Below are 21,216 nucleotides of genomic sequence, written 5' to 3' on the forward strand. Positions count from 1 at the left end.
GGTGAAGTCAAGTCACCGCGGAATCACAGCGCCTGCTGGGGCTGCAGAGATTAGTCATTCATAACTGTTGCCTCCTGCATTTATTTTAATTTTAATTTTATTTTTTTGCTGCATTAGCAGCACCAAAGCAGCCTCTCTGGGGCACAAGCCTGGGCAGTGTCTCTGGAGGTCCTGGGTTCCCCAGATGATAAGAACTTTCCCCCCCTCCCTGGCCTTGCTGATGTGGTCCAAAGGAAAACAGAGCAATATGCTTGGCACCGGCTTGGCTGCAGGAGTTGCCAGAAGGAGGTGTACAAGACACCATCCAACTGCCTTAGGGACTCCAGTCTGGATTTGTGTAGGGTTTGCTCCTTAGCCTTTTCTCCCGAATATGTCCTGCAAGGCAGCAGATATGGTTTTTTCCTAGGGGTTTACTCCCAAACTCTTTCTCGGGAATCAGTATAGCCCCAAGGCAGAGGAGGTTTAGAATCAGAGTTTCCTTCTCCTAAATAGGCTACCTTCCCAGGTTGATCTCGTTTTACTGGCCGAGGGAGCCGGCGTACAGCTTCCAGGTCATGTGGCCAGCATGACTAAGCCACTTCTGCCAAACCAGAGCAGCGCACAGAAACGCTGTTTACCTTCCCGCCGGAGCGGTACCTATTTATCTACTTGCACTTTCATGTGCTTTCGAACTGCTAGGTTGGCAGGAGCAGGGACCGAGCAACGGGAGCTCACCCCGTCGCCGGGATTCAAACCGCCAACCTTATGATCGGCAAGTCCTAGGCTCTGTGGTTTAACCCACAGCACCACCTGCGTCCCAGCATAATAATCTGTACTGCAGCACTTTTAGCAGAATTTTAGCTGAACATGGGAATTAATTTATATCAGGTCAGATCATACCTGAAGTCTTTCCCACCAGCTGCTATCTGATGCTTTCAAAGAACAACAACAGAAGCTTGAACCCAGGGCCTTCTGCAACTGAAGCACTTGCTCTGATGGTCCCTCCACAAATATTAGCTATAATCCTGATATTCTAGGTATCACCTGAATGTTCTCATTATGAAAGCTCGAACTCACCTCTCTGCTCCTGAGTACCGTTTACTCCGATGCTTTTATAAGTCTACCCATGAGTGCTGCCTTATTTCTGACTTGCTTACAAGTATGGTTAATGAGGCATGTAATGTGGGAAACAGCCCTTTTTAATTCAAATCATCACTCCCAGAAATGCAGTAGCTTAATTTGAATGATCTGGTGGATATGCAGTTACCTGTCCTTGTATTCAGTCCTAAAGAGGAGCACTATTGAATGTCTATCATTATTTTTGCATTATAATTTTGGGGCTCTTCCTTCTATACCAGAAGTAGTATTCCCTCCCCACCCACCCCCTCACCCCGGCAAGGAGGACCACATTCTCTTGGGGTAACGCGGGTGGCGCTGTGGGTTAAACCACAGAGCCTAGTACTTGCTGATCAGAAGGTCGGCGGTTTGAATCCCCGTGACAGGGTGAGCTCCCATTGCTCGGTCCCTGCTCCTGCCAACCTAGCAGTTCGAAAGCACATCAAAGTGCAAGTAGATAAATAGGTACCACTCTGGCGGGAAGGTAAACAGCATTTCCGTGCGCTGCTCTGGTTTGCCAGAAGCGGCTTAGTCATGCTGGCCACATGACCTGGAAGCTGTACGCCGGCTCCCTCGGCCAATAAAGCGAGATGAGTGCCGCAACCCCAGAGTCGGTCACGACTGGACCTAATGGTCAGGGGCCCCTTTACCTTTACCTTTACATGCCAGCAGTAGAGATTTTGAAGAATTGCCTTGCATTTCCATTGGACGTGGGAGCTGAAATTGACACCATTTGCACATTTGTCTGAGGTCAAGAAGGCATATTGCACAAGCAAATATTCACCGTGTTCTCTGTAGTTGGGTTATTATAGTCCTCAAAGACTACACATATAATTATTTTATTTTCTGCATTGTTTTTGACGCTTCCCTTCCATTTACATTTATTGAAATCAATCACATTATTTATTATATTAGTTTGGTTATAGCGGATAGTGAGGCAAATGACGTAGACTTTGACAGAAGCCAAACTGCAGCAGAACTGAAACAGCGCTGACTGCAATGATCTCTGGATGATAAGTGTTGCCTCCTAACACCCCTAGCCAGCAGTAAGTAGAGCAGTGGCAATTTGTGACAGTGTCCAAAGTGGCTGGGGGAATTTCTCTCTCTTTCTTTCTGCCAACTCCCCTCTCTTTCTCTTTCTGACACCCCCTTCCCTCTTTCCCCTTCCTCCGCACATAGCTGGGGAGGGAAACATTGCTATTACCAGAGGTCTGCAGAGTCTTTGAAATTAGCCTGAGGGTTGCATGCTCTAGGAATTTGGCCTCTCCCTTACTAGAAAACGTAAGGGGTGCTATTTATATGTGTCCAAATATATCAGCATAGGGACATGCACAATGCAATTTGCAGTGACATCTGTTTACAAATGTTGGGGGTGCAAAGACTATCATATTTGGTCAACAGGGTTCACAGTGCAATTCTGTACATGTTTACCCAGTGCTAAGTCCTATTGTGTTTCATTGTGTTCCAAGGTAAATACAGAGTTTCAATCTTAGGCTTGTGTTTCTTTGAACCGCAACCTCTTCTGCTGCACAAAAAACCACACTCAAATGCCCTTTGCATAGGCTTTGGTGCGTCTTTGCAAAATCCTACCGTATATGCTCACCTTTAAAAAGTGTCTTATGTTTTGTTTTGGTTTTTTTAAGGCATGTACATAGGGGTGGGGGAGAAATTACATTATTTCCATAAAAATTCAGAAACAATATGTGAACCGGAATGCAGCCAGCCTTCAAAATTCAAACCTCTGAATTTTGCAATGCAGTTCTCCAGCCAAGCAGTGTGTACAAAATGCATTTACTGGGATAATGTGTGCATTACATTGCATATGGTATTAAAATTAACATAAAATGCAATATGCTAGGAGAAAATAGTTTGCAAACTGTGTATATACGATGAAAATTCATACAAAAATAAGATTATTAGGAGAAATTTGCGCTAAAATGCTAGCAGATTTTCACGAGGAGATATATATGTGTGTGTCAGTGCGTAGAAATGTGAACATCTAAGATTGGTAAGATGAGAAACTGAGAGACCCCAAATTGACAGGTTCATGCATCCCTATGTGCGAGTTCCTTTGCACACATCAGCCCAGTTGATTTGTATCAGAGCCTGTAAACACACTTCTCCTCCATGAAATTCCATAGGTTCTAATGAGATCCAGTCTCCAGCTTTGGCCAGTCATGGAGAGCAATCACACAGCCTGCTGGAAGGGTGCTGTGCTTGCTGCAATGTGGTATTGCTGCTTCTCTAAGAATCATAGAATTGTAGGCCAACTCTGAGAATTGTAGGCCAACTCTAAGAATCATAGAATTGTAGGCCAATCACTGACGGATCCTTCTCTGAAAGATGCACTAAACAGCAACAGCAACATTGCATTTATATTCTCCTGAAAGAGGCCAGGGCAGTTGGAATAGGAAGAGCAAGAGTAGTAGTAATGTCAAAGCTTTGGGAAAGCTATTCCTCCCCCGGTTGCAGCAAGAGCAGAGAAAACAAGGTAGAGTCCTTTTTTAATGGGTTTTCTTCAATCCTAATAGTGAGAGACGAAAGAAAGCAACAAGCCTTAACAATGGCGTTGCTCCAAACTGGGCTCCTCTGCCTCCTTCCCAGCAACAGCATCTTCCCTTATGGTGGCCACTCATGGTCCCTCAAATGTCTTTCAGTCCTTTGTTCCTGTATTCTTAGTGAACGTCGTGTCCTGGGAGAAGGGGGATCAAAAATACTTTCCAGTGACAACGTGTCATCTGGCTGTCCTGCTGCAGTCCCCACCCCTTCTTCTAACACTTCACAACTTTTCTGTTTTTCTCTCTCTCTCTCTGAGCTGTGACTTTCCTCAAAGCCCTGCTGTAAATCAAGGCTGTCTCCCTCTTCTCCTACAGATCTGGAGAAAGGGGGGGGTGATCTCTACCACTCCACCTCCTCCATCTCGCCCTCTTGAGTCCAACCCCTGACTAGTAATAGAAAGACAACACTTTCAGGTTTCAAAGCACTTCGGATGTCAGGTTCTGATGTGCACAATAGCCCTGCAAGATTGGTCAATGTCAATATCCCCATTTTGCATATACAGTGGTACCTCGGGTTAAGTACTTAATTCGTTCTGGAGGTCTGTTCATAGCCTGAAACTGTTCTTAACCTGAAGCACCACTTTAGCTAATGGGACCTCCCGCTGCCGCCGCACTGGAGCTTTCTGTTCTCATCCTGAAGCAAAATTCTTAACCTGAGGTAATATTTCTGGGTTAGCGAAGTCTGTAACCTGAAGCATATGTAACTTGAAGCGTATGTAACCTGAGGTACCACTGTACTGCATACAGTGGTGTCCCGTAAGACGAATGCCTCGCAAGATGAAAAACTCGCTAGACGAAAGAGTTTTCCATTTTTTGAGATGCTTCGCAAGACGAATTTCCCTATGGGCTTGCGAGTTCTTGCGAAATGTCTTGCGAGTTCTTGCGAGTTTGTTTCCTTTTTCTTAAAGCCGCTAAGCAGCTAATAGCCGCTAAGCCGCTAAGCCGTTAATAGCCGTGCTTCGCAAGATGAAAAAACCGCAAGACGAAGAGACTCGCGGAACGGATTAATTTCGTCTTGCGAGGCACCACTGTAGTTGACTGAGGAGATTATAGTAGGTCATGGTAGAAGTGAGATCCAGACAAATATGATAGTTTCTTGGGCCCTGCACTACATCAGGTCTTAGGAACATAGCAGGTCATTGGAAGCTGCCTTATACCAATTCAGCCTAATGGTCCACCTAGCTCAATATTGTCTACACTGATTGGCAGTTGCTGTCTAGGGTTTCAGGCAGGGGACACTCCCACCCCCTTCTGGATTGAACCTGGGACCTTCTGCCAAGAGCTATGACATTTTGAATGTCCATGATGACAAAGTCCATCAGCAATATGAATTCAACTGTGAACTGTCTCGCCAGAGTGGTGCATGCTCTAGATATCTCCTGCTTGGACTACTGCAATGTTCTCTACATGGGGCTACCTTTGAAGGTGACCCTGAAACTGCAATTAATCCAGAATGCGCCAGCTAGACTGGTGACTGGGAGTGGTTGCCGGGACCATATAACACCGGTCCTGAGATATCTGCATTGGCTCCCAGTAAGTTTCTGAGCACAATTCAAAGTGTTGGTGCTGACCTTTAAAGCCCTAAATGGCCTTGTATACCTGAAGGAACGTCTCTACCCCCATCGGTCAGCCCCGACACTGAGATCCAGCGCTGAGGGCCTTCTGGCAGTTCCCTCACTGTGAGAAGTGAGGTTACAGGGAACCAGGCAGAGGGCCTTCTCGGTAGTGGCGCCTGCCCTTCAGATGTCAAGGAAATAAGCAGCTATCCTATTTTTAAAAGACATCTGAAGGCAGCCCTGTTTAGGGAAGTTTTTAATATTTCATGCTGTATTGTTTTTAACACTCGATTGGGAGCTGCCCAGAGTGGCTGAGGAAATTCAGCCAGATGGGCGGGGTATAAATAATAAATAAATTATTATTATTATTATTCAGGACCCTTGCTCAAAATTTTCCTGTCCTTTCTATTGCCCATTCTCCAGTTAAGCCCCCTCCTTCTAAACAGGTTGTTGAGAGAAATAGCGAAGAACACAGGGGGGAAAAGGTATTTGTTCCTCCCACTTCACATTGACGCAATGCCATTATCGTAATTTAGAAGTATTGTGGCTGAGGAAACAGACACTATGAAGTCTGTGCAAAAGGTGTGCAAACAAAGCTTCTCCCAAATACATAGGGTGGTTGGTGGCACATTTGCACCTTGCTTGTGCATTTTAACGCAAGATTGCCAAAGTGCATGTGTGTGGCATGTGAGGGAGCATGTTGAGGCAACATTTCGGAAATTCAAAAACCCAGGCTGCAAACCTGTGCACACTTACATGGGAGTAAGCCCATATGTGCACAGCGGGTCTTACTTCTAAGTAAACATGCATAGGAGCAAGCTGTAAAGTTGCCGTCCTTTTTTATTTTATTCTTATATTTGCTGCTGCAGTGGGTGTACTCCTAGACTATTATGTGTAAGATCGCAGCATAAAGCTACTTTCTCCCACACTTGGCAAAAACAAAGCTGCTTTTTAAAATCTTTTTCAAGAAAAGAAAAGTCTTACTGCAGTAAAAAAAAAAAAAAAGCGCTTCATTTTCCTGAGGTTTTTGAAAAAATAAAAATAAAAAAATCTAAACATACCTGTGCATTCCAAAGCAGAAAATTTGCTTTTCAGCGTTTCATTCCTCAGCCCTGGAGATACGAATAAATCTCTGTTACGTGTTACTGGCAAGGAAAAAAACTACTTCAGGAGCAGAAAAAAACACACAACAAACTTTCCTTTCTACCCCTGACGTTCCTCTTGGAAAAAAAATACAGCACAGCGAGAAAACAGCTTGGAGAGATGAATATACTTTTTAAAGAACATGTAGTAGCAATTCATGAATATCCCATTGTTTTTCCTTCTTGCTTACATCCAGCAATCTATCTATCGAGTCCCATTTGTAAATGTAGCTATCCCAAAGTACAGTATCGCTCATTTCTCCCCAAGAGAAAATTCTGCAAACTGAAGCACTTATGTAGTCCAGTCCCAATGCCAGACCCATAAGATGGGTCAACCCCTCGCTCCAGCACTGGGATCTGCCCAAACTTGCTGTATAGAGTGTAAGAGCAGCACCAAATAAATAGCTTTGGGAGGATATGGCAAGGAAGTGAGCCACAAACTTGAAAATATAGATTCTGAATAGGGCACCAATGGCACCATTTGCTGCCTTATTTTCCTTCTTTGTAAAAACCTGATGGACAGAAGCAAAAATGTGTTAAGTGGTGTTGCAAGTAAATACATGTCGGTTAAATCATTTTCAACATATGTATTTTATCAGGTTGAGTTTGAGGTAGATAGAGCGTTTGACCAGGACCAGGCAAACTCAGGTTAAATTTTTCACTTCATCAAAATCTTAGGAAAGTCATGCTCTCTCAGAATCAACCTGGCCTTCCTTACAGGTTGTGAGGCTAAAACCAGGAGGAAACAGGGTGGAAGACATCTACATGCTCTGCCCTGAACTCCTTGGATTTGGAGCAGAATAAAAATGGGTGTTTTGGGAGGAGGGATAAAACCCTCTAATCTACATTCCAGAGCTGTACATGGGCACTGAGGCTCCTCTTTGGTGTGATTACTTGGGGTCGTGGTAGGTTAAAGCTCCACACAGTACAGCATGAGACTCTTAATCTCAGGGTCGGCTCATGGATTTGAGTGCCATGTTGGGCCCAAAGATTCCCGCACAGCAGAGGGTTGGACTAGATGGCCATCTTGGTCCCTTCCAACTCTACAGTTCTACCTCCCGAGCCCCAGTCGGTGTACCAGATTTTTTTAAAGGGACGCAATGGCAAATTATGTGACAAATGTCATTGATTAGTTTGGCTCTAAGCAGGGCCGGATTCAGGTTTGATGAGACCCTAAGCTACTGAAGGTAATGGGGCCCTTCATATGTCCAGCTGCCCTTTGTCAACAACAAATTGTCATTGTTTTTGTGTTGAATATATGCTATATGGTAATTTATGGACCTAGTTGGTATCTAAAGCCATTTACACATAACAAATAGAAGCCTACACAACACAAAACACTATTGCTGTATATAGGTTTTATTTTATTCTTTTTTTATCTTATATTTTGGAAATGTACATTCAGGTGTATTTTTCCTTTAATTTTTTGGGGGGCCCCAAGCTTGCTTAGCTTATACATAAATCCAGCACTGGCTCTAAGCCAGGGGTCAGCATACTTTTTCAGCAGGGGGCCGGTCCACTGTCCATCAGACCTTGTGTGGGGGCAGACTATATTGTGTGGGGGGGGCTGAACGAATTCCTATGCCCCACAAATAACCCAGAGATGCATTTTTTAAAAAAGGACACATTCTACTCATGTAAAAACACGCTGAATCCCAGACCGTTCATGGGCTGGATTTAGAAGGCGATTGGGCCATATCCGGCCCCTGTGCCTTAGTTTGCATACCCACGCTCTAAGCCAGCGGTTCTCAACCTGTGGGTCCCCAGATGTTGTTGAACTACAACTACCATCACCCCTAGCTAGCAAGGCCAGAGCTCTGGGATGATGGGAGCTGTAGTCCAACAACATCTGGGGACCTAGAGGTTGAGAACCGCTGCTCTAAGCCTTCTAGTTATATGGGCCAAACTGTCTAGGACCAGTTGTCGGAGGCCTCTTCAGGTGAAGAAGACTCCAAAACAGAAGGGGCGGGGCAAGCAAGTCGCAACTCAGAAGCATTACTTACCTGAGGACCCTGTGTCCCCACTGCCCCCCAGCCCAAGCCAGAGGATGTGGGACTTCCATCCTCAGTCTCGGAAGGCTCCATGCAGGACGCTGTTCGACCAGAGACTCCCCCTGCTCAGTATCAGTAAGAGACTAATGAAGAGGGATGGGCCCCTGTGACTTGAACATATGAGAGTGCTGGAGGTGAAATAGTTAAACAAGTTACCCAATCAGAATCCAGGGGGTGGAGTCAGAGGGACTATAAAACCAGCTCTGGGAGGGGCGAAGGGAGAAGTTCGTTGGGAGTTGGGTGGTTGGTTGGAGTGGGAGTGAATTGGGATAGAGTCTGTGGGGAGGTTGAGTTAGTGTAGCGAAATAGGCTGAGTCAGGATCAGTTAGGGGCTGGGAAGACAAGTAAATATCTGAGTGGTGGTTTAGTGAGTGAGAGCAAGTAGTGGAAGTTATAGGTCTGGATAGGCACCCCATGATTGTAATGGGCCAATACCGTTTATGAAACCACACGCTTGTTAAGCTGCAATAAATAAACAGAAGTTTATGTTCCAATTTAACCCTGACTTGTACCAGGTAGGGCCTGGGTGGTGGCAGCAAGAAATAAAGTGGTGGCACAGGGATCAATAGGCGGTGAAACGTCCGGGGACCCTGTGTGTTCGCTACAGCCCCTTTAATCAAAGCAACATCTATAAGTTCAGGTGCATCTCTCAAACAAGAGGCAGCTGTGGTGCTGCTATATAGGTCTGAGGCTCAGTGTGTTCCCTGCTGGAGAGCAAAGCAGCTTTGTGGTTTGAGAGCGCAACCTGGTACCCTGAATTCAGCCTGATCTATCCTACACCTAGCATTGCCTCAACCTGCCTGGTACCCAGCCTGAGTTCTGCCTGGCCTTAGCACAGAGCGTGACACAAACACTCATTTGCCTTTGCCAGGTGATGATGTCTGTCCGTGGAGTATTATTTCAGAGATGCTTGATGGAGCTTAGGGCATCTAAGGTGATAATCTAAAATCCATCTTTCTCGGCAGCACAAATCCATACGGCATGAAGGCAACGGTGTCCAAATGCCAAAGTGTTTCTGGCAAGAGAAAAAGGAGAGGTGATGAGATTTTTTAAAAAGTTTATTTCCCATTTAGATATACTGAAATATCTAAATCACTTAATCATTGATCTAAAAACAAAACAAGAAAAAATACCCCACCACCGCAGCCTGTCTGTGTTTTCAAATATTCTCTAGGAATGGACTTAATATTCCTTCACTGCTTTATTGTAGTTTCCCTTATGATCAAAATTAGCAAGAAACTTGCATAAAGGAGAACAATAATTGCTCAACGAGCATCTCGTTTGTAATTTATTAGTTTCTATTATTGCGAGTCGCCATGGCAACGCCTCGCATCCAGGGCGATGAGAGAGATGTTAGATATGAGCTGACAAGGCTCCAAGTCCCAGCAAATGGAGATGCACATTTTTATCAGTAATTTTCATGAAAATAATATGTGAGGAGTTAATGAGATGGAAAGCCGTCCTGTGGCTATTGTGAATTTTTTTTTAAGTGTTGATCTAATTAGAATGCATCGGTCAGGAAAAGTAATGAGGATTTAGCGCCTCACAAAGATGTGAGGATCATATCAGAAAATTAGCACAAGTCTTTGGAAATAATCGGGTCCTTGGAGAGGCGCTGAACAACGCCCCCCCTCATCCCCGCTCCCTTTTTCCTCAACCTGACATTTTTACAAGGAATTCCACCATCAAGAAATGGTTTGGCTCTCCTTCCCTTTCAAGGCTGCTAGGATACACATTCCACTATCTGCTGGGGGAGAAGTTCACGCGTTTCCGTTAAAATTAGTTTTAAAAGCATCGACTTATGCAAAGGTGATGTGTTGTTGGAGTTTGAGGGGGCATCAGCCTCCATCTAATCAAGGAACAAGCAATGGAGCATCTTCTCTGCATGGCGTTTAATGGAGGCAGGCAAAACAGGACTGTAAACTCAGCAACCCAAGCTGAGATTGGGGTAGCCCTGTGTCCTACTTTGCAGAGGACAGTTCTCTGTTTGATAGGCTGTCTTCCCCAATACTGCTTTAGAGATAAAGCAGCCTAAGAAGGGAGAGCAAAGGGACACGGGTGGCACTGTGGGTTAAACCACAGAGCCTAGGACTTGCCGATCAGAAGGTCGGCGGTTCGAATCCCCACGACGGGGTGAGCTCCCGTTGCTCGGTCCCTACTCCTGCCAACCTAGCAGTTCGAAAGCACATCAAGGTGCAAGTAGATAAATAGGTACCGCTCTGGCGGTAAGGTAAACGGCGTTTCCGTGTGCTGCTCTGGTTCGCCAGAAAGCGGCTTAGTCATGCTGGCCACAAGACCCAGAATCTGTACGCCGGCTCCCTCGGCCAATAAAGCGAGATGAGCGCCGCAACCCCAGAGTCGGCCACGACTGGACCTAATTCTCAGGTGTCCCTTTACCATTACCTTTAAGAAGGGAGAGCAGGAGGGGCTGTTAGTAATGAGCTACTCAGCAGGAGTCTGAGCTGCCACACCCTTCCCCTGGTCATGTCCGTTACAGTGGTGCCCCGCAAGACGAACGCCTCGCAAGACGGAAAACCCGCTAGACGAAAGGGTTTTCCGTTTTGGAGGCGCTTCGCAAAACGAATTTCCCTATGGGCTTGCTTCGCAAGACGAAAATGTCTTGCAAGTTCCTGCGGGGTTTTTTCCCTTTTCCCCCCCTTTTCCTAAGCCGCTAAGCCGCTTATCAGCTGATCCGCTGATAAGCCGCTTAACAGCTGATCGCTAAAAGCCACTAAACCGCTAATAGCGCTAATCCGCTAAGCTGTCAATGGGCTTGCTTCGCAAGACGAAAAAACCGCTATACGAAGAGCCTCACGGAACGGATTAATTTCGTCTTGCGAGGCACCACTGTACTGTTGTGAGATGCATTGTAGTTCTATTTTAAAATTATAATGTTGTATCCAGCTAAGTTCTACTCACAGTATACCTACCGCAGTTAATGGACATAGGTTAGTATTGGGTCTGTTCATTTTGATTCCATCCAATCTAATACAGTGGTACCTCCGGATACGAACGGGATCCGTTCTGGAGCCCTGTTTGCATCCTGAAGTAAACATAAGATGTGACTGTGTGTCTGCGAGTGCGTGGGTTGCGTTTCGCCGCTTCCGTGTGTGACATCATAACGCACTCCGTTACTTCCGGGTCACCACAGAGCGCAACCTGAAAATACTTAACTTGAAGCTACTTCAACCTGAGGTATGACTGTATGTACAACTGCTGCCCCACCCATCACCTCCACCACCAAGGTTACAATTCCTGCACTTCCTAAAAGATGCATCAGAATTTTGGATTCCTGGGACAGATGTTCAAGGTCCAAATAGGCTTTCTCACATTACCTTAAGCCTTATAAACATATGCTGCCACTCCAAAGCTGCAACATGAGCCAAGGGAACAACTTGTCAAGTGCTATTTCCTCACACAGCAGGGCCCCTGCACATGTCGGAAAAGATTCCCAAAACATCGTGTGGCATTGCTTTCCAAGAGTGTTCATGCTTGCCTTTCTGTAAAGCGATCATTATTGGGGTAATGTCGGCCAAAGACACAGAGCAGTCATTCGCCAAAACAATAATGCCCATTTACACCGCAAAGAACTCATAACCCACCTACTTTCAGCAGCCAGAAACGCCATAACCAGACACTGGAGAGACCTATCAGGAGTAAGCATGGACCAATGGTACCAAATAGTATGGGAAACAGCCTTACTAGAAAAATTAACGAATAAACTGAAACTGACATGGGGACAAACAGAAGAAGATGCCTTCACCCCGGTATGGCTCCCCTTTATTACATACACAGCACAACAAGACAATGACAAAAATCCACCAACAGCATACAAATCAATATGGCTAACCTGATCCAAAACACCCACCCACCCCACTCACACATGAAAACAAAGACCACCACAGCCAATCACAAACGAACAACCACACACTAGGCCAACCCCAACCTCTCTCACCACCAAAGGAACACAAGTGAATAGCAGAGAACCTGCAGAAGCAACACTGACACAAAACCCCACATATATTAAGTATAATAGAAACAGCCCCACCTGACCCCACCTCCACACACCTCCCCCCCCCCTTCTTCCTAATGTCTCAACAAATGAAACTGATCTGTAAAAACTGATCTGAACTTGGGGGAAAAGAGAGAGACATTGCACATGTTGTTGTTGTTTAGTCGTTTAGTCATGTCTGACTCTTCGTGACCCCATGGACCAGAGAACGCCAGGCACTCCTGTCCTCCACTGCCCCCCGCAGCTTGGTCAGACTCATGCTGGTAACCTCGAAAACACTATCCAACCATCTCGTCCTCTGTCACCCCCTTCTCCTTGTGCCCTCCATCTTTCCCAACATCAGGGTCTTCTCCAGGGAGTCTTCTCTTCTCATGAGGTGGCCAAAGTACTGGAGCCTCAGCTTCACAATCTGTCCTTCCAGTGAGCACTCAGACATTGCACATACTTTTGTAAACCAAGAAAATCTTTAATAAAAATACATTTTTTTATAAAAAAAAAAGAGCAGTCATTTGCAACTCCTATTAGCCTCTGGTCCTAATGAGGGTGGATAACCTATCATAGTCCTATCAGGGCTCAGTCTAGCCCACCAGAAGAGGACTTCATTTTCCTAAGCAAGAAGTTCAGTTTTTCACTACATTCGCCAGTTTAAGTGAACAATGCACTGTGTATCTACTTATTGCCCTTGTGCTTTTAACAGCTGCATGACAAGAAGAAATTTAGCAGCTGAAGCTTTCCCTTTACCATTCATCTCAAGACCAGGAGAAATGTTTTACCTGCTGAATGTTTAGCTTGCCCTATAGTTTTTTTAATGACCCAAGAGTCCCTCCGGACAAAAAAGCTAGTAACTCTTTTATAGATTATGCTTAGTTCTGAGTTTAATCCAAATCATGGCTTCTGTTATTATTACCATGCAAATTGTTTTTATTTATTTATTTTGGCTCAACACCAGATGCAGGGCCTCCACTCCCAGTCCAAGGGAAAGGGCCTTGCTGATAGTAGTTGGTGAACTCCTATGAACTGTGTGCATCAGGTATGGTTAAGAGAAGCATCTTCTCCAATTCGCTCTTAAGATTGTTACAAACTACACTTCTGATGTCCACAATTTTTTCCCCCATGATATATTTCTCCATTTCTTTCTTTTCCAACATTTCTCCAACATTTCTTTTGGGAAGGGCAGAAACTAGTGAAACTATCATAGTCTGTAATACTAATGCCCCAGTGAGTTGACTTCACTTGGGTTTCCTAGGTATTGACAGAAATTATCCTTTGACTAGCTGGGTGCTAACCTGTGGCCTTCCAGATTTCCTGGACTACATTTCCCATCATCCCTTGACCTCACTGGCCATGCTGGCTGTGGAGTTGTTGAGAGATGGAATCCAGAAACTTTTGGAGGGCCACTGGTTCCCCATCCATGCTTTATAAAGTCAGCAGGGAGGAATAAGGAAGGAACGAATAAATACCTGGACAGTCCATGCAAATTCAAGCCAGAAAGACTACCGGAAGTTTGCACAAAGATGCTGGTGGATTTAACAGTACCACTGACTATTATATTTGCTAGCCCAGTGAAGGCAATAAACCCCACTGCTTTTAATGAAGATGGATTGCAACCCAGAATACCTATTGAGTTTAAAAGCCAGTTTAGTTTAGTCCAGCAACTGCTGTGTTTGAAACTCAGGGCACAGATGATGGGGAGAAGGAGGAGATATGAAGACCCTGGTGGAATTGTTGGCACCAGTTATAAACATATTTATTCACTCACTGAGGCTTTCAGCTAAATGGTTATTGTTGGAGATGAGCCCTGCCCTTGCTGAACGTGCTGCTGTTGTTCTTTAAAGGTCATATTCATTTTATAGATAATGAGGTTTTATTATGTTTTGTGAGTTATGTTATGCCCCACCCTTGGATTGGATTTAATGAAGAGGGGACTAGCAGAGCCTCAAATAAATAAAATGAAAGAGTTAATCTAGCCTAATAGAACATTAAAAGTTCATAAGGAGCAATTTGCACCAGCTAGGTATCTGTGATCAATGCATAGAATTTAGGATAGTGTCAAGGTGAATTTTTGTTTCTCCCTATGTATGATGGGAGGAATTTTAGCTTCTTAGCACAGCTAAAGATTCTTGGCTTACATGGAAATGATTGTGCTGGAGCAGCAGGACCGTTCTATAAATACCTTGGATTTATATGTTGAGCCACCCTGTGATGTTTTCATCCATTCTGTAATATTTGATGCTACTGTCCCTACAGAAATGTAGGAGGTGTTTTCCCCCTGCTTAGCAATATCAGCTTTCATCATCATATAAATAGGCATTTTGTCTGTATGTCTAAAGCGCAGGGCTGGATTAGCCATGAGTCCAAGTGCGCTGCACTCTAGTCTTGTCTAATGCCACAAGGAAGCAGTCTGCATAGTCTCAACTATACAAGGGGCTTAATTGGAGCCCTGGGTGAGGAGCACGATATACATATACTGATGCTTTCATCATTACACTACAGCACTGTTCTTCTTTTGGAAGGATTTCTTCCTTATTGCCAGACTGTTCATTGGATGTATAAATGGACAGACTATTATCTTATTTATTTATTTATTTATTTATTTATTTATTTATTTATTTCCCCGCCCATCTGGCTGGGTTTCACCAGCCACTTTGGGTGGCTCCCAACAGGATATTAAAAACACGATAAAACATCACACATTAAAAACTTCCCTAAACAGGGCTGCCTTCAGATGTCTTCTAAAAGTCAGATAGTTGTCTGTTTCCTTGACATCTGATGGGAGGGCACCACTACCGAGAAGGCCCTCTGCCCAGTTCCCTGTAACTTCACTTCTTGCAGTGAGGGAACCACCAGAAGGCCCTTGGAGCTGGACCTCAGTGTCCAGGCTGAATGACGGGGGTGGAGATGCTCATTCAGGTATACTTCAGGTTTAAAGATTCATTTGAAGGTCTGCTCATACATACGGAAGGACCATGGTTCAATGGTAGAGCATCTGCTTTGCATGCACCAAGCCCCAGGTTCAATCCCCAGCATCTCCAGTTCAGGCTGGGTATGTTCCCTGCCTAAAACCCCAGAGAGCTACTGCCAGTACGATTAGATAATCCTGAGCCAGATGGGCCAAGGTGTTATGATGTATGGCGTACTCTGTACATCAGTTGCACGCCCCTGTCAGCTCTATTCCAACCTTCAGTTTAATGGGTGGAAGTCAATTAGTAGTGCCATTAAAGAAGGACAATAGAGCAGAGGTCCAGGGCCCCAGCACAGCAGGACTGGCTTAATAAATTTTAAAGCAAGGCTGCAGTTTTCCCACTTACATAGGGGTTACATCAGGCTTCGTCAACCTCAGCCCTCCAGATGTTTTTGGCCTACAATTCCCATGATCCCTAGCTAGCAGGACCAGTGGTCAGGAATGATGGGAATTGTTGTCTCAAAACATCTGGAGGGCCGAGGTTGAGGAAGCCTGGGTTACATTCTGGGCCCTCATGCACGTAAGTGAAATTGCACCCTCTAAACTCCCTTTGGGACATGGGTGGTGCTGTGAGTTAAACCACAGTGCCTAGGACTTGCCAATCAGAAGGTCGGCGGTGAATCCCCACGATGGGTGAGCTCCCGTTGCTCGGTCCCTGCTCCTACCAACCTAGCAGTTCAAAAGCACGTCAAAGTCCAAGTAGATAAATAGGTACCGCTCCGGCGGGAAGGTAAACAGCGTTTCTGTGCGCTGCTCTGATTTCACCAGAAGCGGCTTAGTCATGCTGGCCACATGACCCGGAAGCTGTACGCCGGCTCCCTCGGCTAATAAAGCGAGATGAGCGCCGCAACCCCAGAGTCGGACACGACTGGACCTAATGGTCAGGGGTCCCTTTACCTTTACCTTTAAACTCCCTTTAAATGCCCTCTCTGCCGCTCTTTCTTCAATCCATACCAAAAATACTTTATCGGAAAATATCCACAACTAGAATTGAAGCTCTGGGGTCGGCTGGAGATTGGGGGATGCTCAGGGAAGCAGCCGCTGTTTCTGAGCTACCCTGCAAATCTGCTGTCAGGTGGAGAGGCTGAGCAGCGTAAACAAAGTCCTGCTGCACCTCAGGTCTCCACCAATGTCCTCTTCGGGCTCTGGGGTGTCCCTACGAGCCACAAGGACTCTCCAGCAACCTCACACCATTTCTGGGTTTGAGTTTTTCAATTATTTCCCAGCGGCGCACGTATATGCAGTCGAGCACAAGTCGATCACGTATAAGGGGGGTGGGAATGCCTGTATAGACTTAGCAGTGTGAGTAAATCCCATTGAGATCAATGTGGCTTACATCTGAGTAGTATGGGTTGCTCTGTAACTTTCTCATAATGAGAGCTTTGGAACACCTGGCAATATATTGCTTCTCAGCTTCCTGGCTAGATTTTACTCTGCTTCTGTCATTTAAAATCCCAGCGCTGAAGAGGTCACTGGGCATTTGATCATTAAAGTTAGGAAATGTTAATTACTCCCTCTCAAAACCACATGACCTTTCAGAGGTACTCCCAGTGATGGGTGCTGAGCAAAGGCTTGGAATAATGAGAAACCGTGCCAGTCCCAAGAGACCAGCAGCTCAGCAATTTGAGCTACACAGTCGTCTCACAATCACACTCTCTTTATTGTGCAAAGCACACATCCGTACTCCAGACAAATAAATAAATATAATACGCTGGCCCAATAAACAGGTGACAAAATAAGAATTCACCCACAATAAATTATATTACAATCTATTTATTTAGATACTGCGATGTCAACCCTTCTAGTGCCTATGTGCTTCTAACAATTTAACATCACAATCTCATATAAGTGCAATCAGAATCAATTGAAATCCGAACAATAAATACACATTTGAAAATATAGCAAAAGTGGTGACCCACACAAAACGGCTATCTAATAAATAATATTAAAACCAGTTCAACAAACATTCTTGTAAGGGAAAAAAATATGTGTCAGCAACCCTTTCCGAAAAGAGACATTCTGGCACTGAACTAAGAACTCTTTTCTTTGTTTACAAGTGGTTTGGAAAATCCCAGGCAAAGGACTGTACAATGCAAAACAACAAATGCTTATCTGTAAATCTGAGACTGTCCCTGAAAAATAGGGACATTTGGAGGTTCTGTGGTAATGGTCAGGTAAGCCTGTTCTGTGGGTCTTTGGGAGGAATTGCTTGGGTTCTTTTTGTTTTCGTCACGTTTTGTACAAATTTCAGGTTGGGAAATGTTTGAGGGATGGGATTCTGCCAGTCAATGGAGATCTGATGAGGGACATATATTTGACTTTTATTACAATTATTTATATCCTGACTTTTCATGATACAAATCCTTCTAAGGTGGTTTACAGGTAGCTCTAAATTACAAATCTTAAAAATACAATAAACAATATTCACATGTTAAAAGTCATCAGGATCCTTTCCACAAAGCAGCTGATGGCAGTTCATCTTGGGGGCAGGGAAAGTCCAGCTTGGATGTAAGTGGAATATGGCTTACGTTTAGTAATTAAAAACTAACATGTTAATATGACATACTGTACAAATATCTGAAAAGTTTGTCCAGTACGCAAAGGTAATTGAACTGAAATATTTGTTTAGGAGAGAACTGCGATAAAGTTCAAATCTCTTAATGCAGTTTAAATGTTATATTTCAAGAAACCCAAAGCTTCATTTGGAAATTATTTTGACTGGGACACTTGTAAATATCTTAAGAAAACTCAGCTCAATAGCATGCACTTCTCACATATCATTATTTGGATTTTAAGAAGTGAAAGCACTGAAAACAGTTATTGAGCATTCATCCTGATTTGTATGTCCCAGTGGAAATATTGTGAAAACAGGATAAACTGTGAATGTAGCCATGCTCAAGTATTCCAGTTACACAGTGGACAACCAGATGCATACGGGAAGTCCAGAATTAGGACAGCAGGAATTTTCCCACTCCTCTTCCCCTGGCTGTTCAGGTGCAGTCTGCCTCTGATCCTGGAAATAGCATAATAGCCATCACGGTCATCCATGAATCTCCTTTCAGAGTTGTCTGAGTGGATGGCTGTCACTCCAGTCCTGTGTTTGTGAATTCCATGGTTTAATCCCATGTTGTGGGAAGAACAACTTCCTTTTGTCTGTCCTGAATCTCCAATAATTTAGCTTCATTGGAGGATCCCTGGTTCTACTATTAGGAGAGTTGGAGAAAAACTGATGAGCCCAATGGGGGACTTTGTGGTCTACCTTAGCTAAAAGCTGGAATGAAAATATTGCGATAAATAAACTGGATTGTGTACTACCACCCAACACACAACCTAAAGCAGGTCGCTCCAGTGGCATAATCATGTTCACTGTGTCTTTTCTTTTCTTTTCTTTTCTTTTCTTTTCTTTTCTTTTCTTTTCAGAAATTGCTATTTGTTAAAAGAGAGAGATGGAGTCTGCAACTCAGGCAAAGAAAGAGAAGCATAGGAAAGTTATAGGCAGAAAGGGCATGTGAAGTGAAGAAAATTAAAAGTGAATCCCATATTCCCTGTTTAGGGAAGTTTTTAATGTTTGGTGTATTTTTAATATTTTGTTGGAAGCTGCCCAGAGTGGCTGGGGAAACCCAGCCAGATGGGCGGGGTATAAATAAAAAAATATTATTGTTGTTGTTGTTGTTGTTGTTACTGTTATTACTGAAAAGATGGAAGTGTTCTGCTGTGTAACATAGCCTGTTTTGCAGCTGTTTTGCTCTTGACTTTTTACACCTATGGAAGTAAAAAAAGCAAAGCAGTCTCCGTGCGCATGGGGAAAAGGGACACATTTTGTACTTCCTCTAATTTTCCACCTGCGCATCTAATCTGAAGGCAGTGGGGGGGGGGAGCATGAAGTCAGTGTCAGCAGTGTCAGTGCAAAGGGGACAGGTTGCACAAAATCAGCAAAGTGCAGGTTATTCATAAATGCGATGCTCTTGGGTTTTCCTTTAAAGCCAAAGGGGTCGATTTCGGCTTAACTCGCCGACTAAACTGCATTTAGGGGGCTCCGGAAAAGGGCTGCATCTCGCAGGAGTTGGGTAGGAACACTGGAAAACTCTGGTCAGGGATTTTTCCACAGCAACTTGGCATTAAATATGCGTTTTCTAAGAGAGAGAGAGAGAGAGAGAGAGAACGGGAGAGAGCAAGTGAGAGTGTGAAATTCGTCATGGTTCAGAATTAATCCCAGCAGCTTGAAATAGAAGAGTCATCATCTGTGCTCATGGTGAGGTTGCTCCCCACTGGAAAATGATACAGCAGGCTAAAAATTCCACTCTGCTGCCAGCTTTGTTGAAGGCAGCTTGCTAATGTTTTTCTCAAGTTGTTAATTACTCAGATTCGTGTTACAGAGAGAGAGAGGAATAAGTCGTCTCTGGGAGAGAGAAAAAAGATGAATATTAAACCCCATGCTCAATTCTGGCTCCAGGGTGCTGGGGCTCTTGTCTCCCCACTGCGACGCTAGAATTGGGCTGCCTCTACTCTGTCACATGCAAGATATTAGGTCCCAAAGGATCTAATACTACAACACTGGAATGAAGCATTTAAGCATAGTCTGCATTACTGATCGGGGCCAGGAATTTCGGGTGCTGCCTCCACCTCGCTCTCTGTTTCTCTTACCTTTGACTAGAAGCGGAGACAGGGGGGGGGGAGATTTTATGCGGTTTTCATTTAAAGGTGAACCTACCCAAATTGCAATTTGCAAAACAACAGACAAACTGAAACACAGTAGTCATCCTTTGAAATGGGCCCGTCTCCAAAGTTTGCAATGCAGTTCTTCTCCAGCCAAGTAACGTGCTCAAAAATGCATATACTAGGGGGAAGTATGCATATATATATATGAGTGAAAATAGCTCACCAAGTTGTGTTACATTAGGGGAAATTGCTTTACTATATAGTGCAGAATTACATACAAGCAGGTATATGTTAGGAGAAATTTGCACTGAAAGGCCGATGAGGACTTTTGAAAAAAATTGCAGTCTGATGTTGAAATGTGGAGAACTGGACTTCAGACTGGAAAAGTGAGAGACCCAAATGGACAGATTGGTCCATTCCTACCTTTGACACGATATCTGGTGTGATTTGCATCGTCGTGATTGCTCTGTTCCTTGGTATTTTGAGAGATGCAATCGAGATGACGGTAGAGAAAAAGGAGATCCTTTCTGCTGCTTCTGGGGAAAATCTCAGTCAAGCTATACATAGACAGAGAAGTAGCCTGGTTGAGAATGGCTGCACTTCTCGCTGGCTAACAACAGCCTCCCATTTGGCAGGCATGAGAAAATCATGGCTCTCTTTCTTGCCATCGTTCCCCTCCCTTATTCCCCGACCTCATTGTGCCTCACACTAGGATGCTACGAGGAATGGAGGAGTCAGCTTATCAGCCCCAGCTGGAGCAGAAACTTCATGCCAAGGAACTGCAAAAGCAGAAGGGGGCTCTAATAATTCCACACTGGGGAAGCTACACAGGCATTTAAAACAAAAAAAAAAAAAGGATGCTGTTTTATCATCTGTTGGGAATCATATGAATTGAGGCGGCTCATGCAAACAGCTTGAACTTGGAGGTCTGATTGACTCAGGATTCTGTTTTCTTTGGCTGTCCATCAGTTACATTCTAATAGAGAGCTAGCTACCTGTGACTCCACAAGTCTTGTCGACAGGCTCTCACAGCATCAGAAGCTGCAAGAACTTCCAAAACAGGGATGGAGAACTTGAGGCCTTCCAGATGTTGTTGGGCTCTCGTCAGTCCCAGACAGCATGGACAGTGGTCAGGGATAAAGGACACTGTTGTCCAACAACATCTGGGAAGTGATAGGTTC

General features: G+C 44.5%; 1 protein-coding gene across 7 annotated transcripts in view; it reads left to right on the forward strand.

Annotated features, from left to right (window-relative positions):
- PKNOX2 (PBX/knotted 1 homeobox 2) overlaps positions 1–21,216 on the forward strand; it is a 456,599-nt gene that overhangs the window by 381,338 nt on the left and 54,045 nt on the right. The window lies entirely within an intron of this gene.

This window comes from Podarcis cretensis (assembly GCF_951804945.1).
Source record: "Podarcis cretensis genome assembly, chromosome: 15".
Lineage (NCBI taxonomy): Eukaryota > Metazoa > Chordata > Lepidosauria > Squamata > Lacertidae > Podarcis > Podarcis cretensis.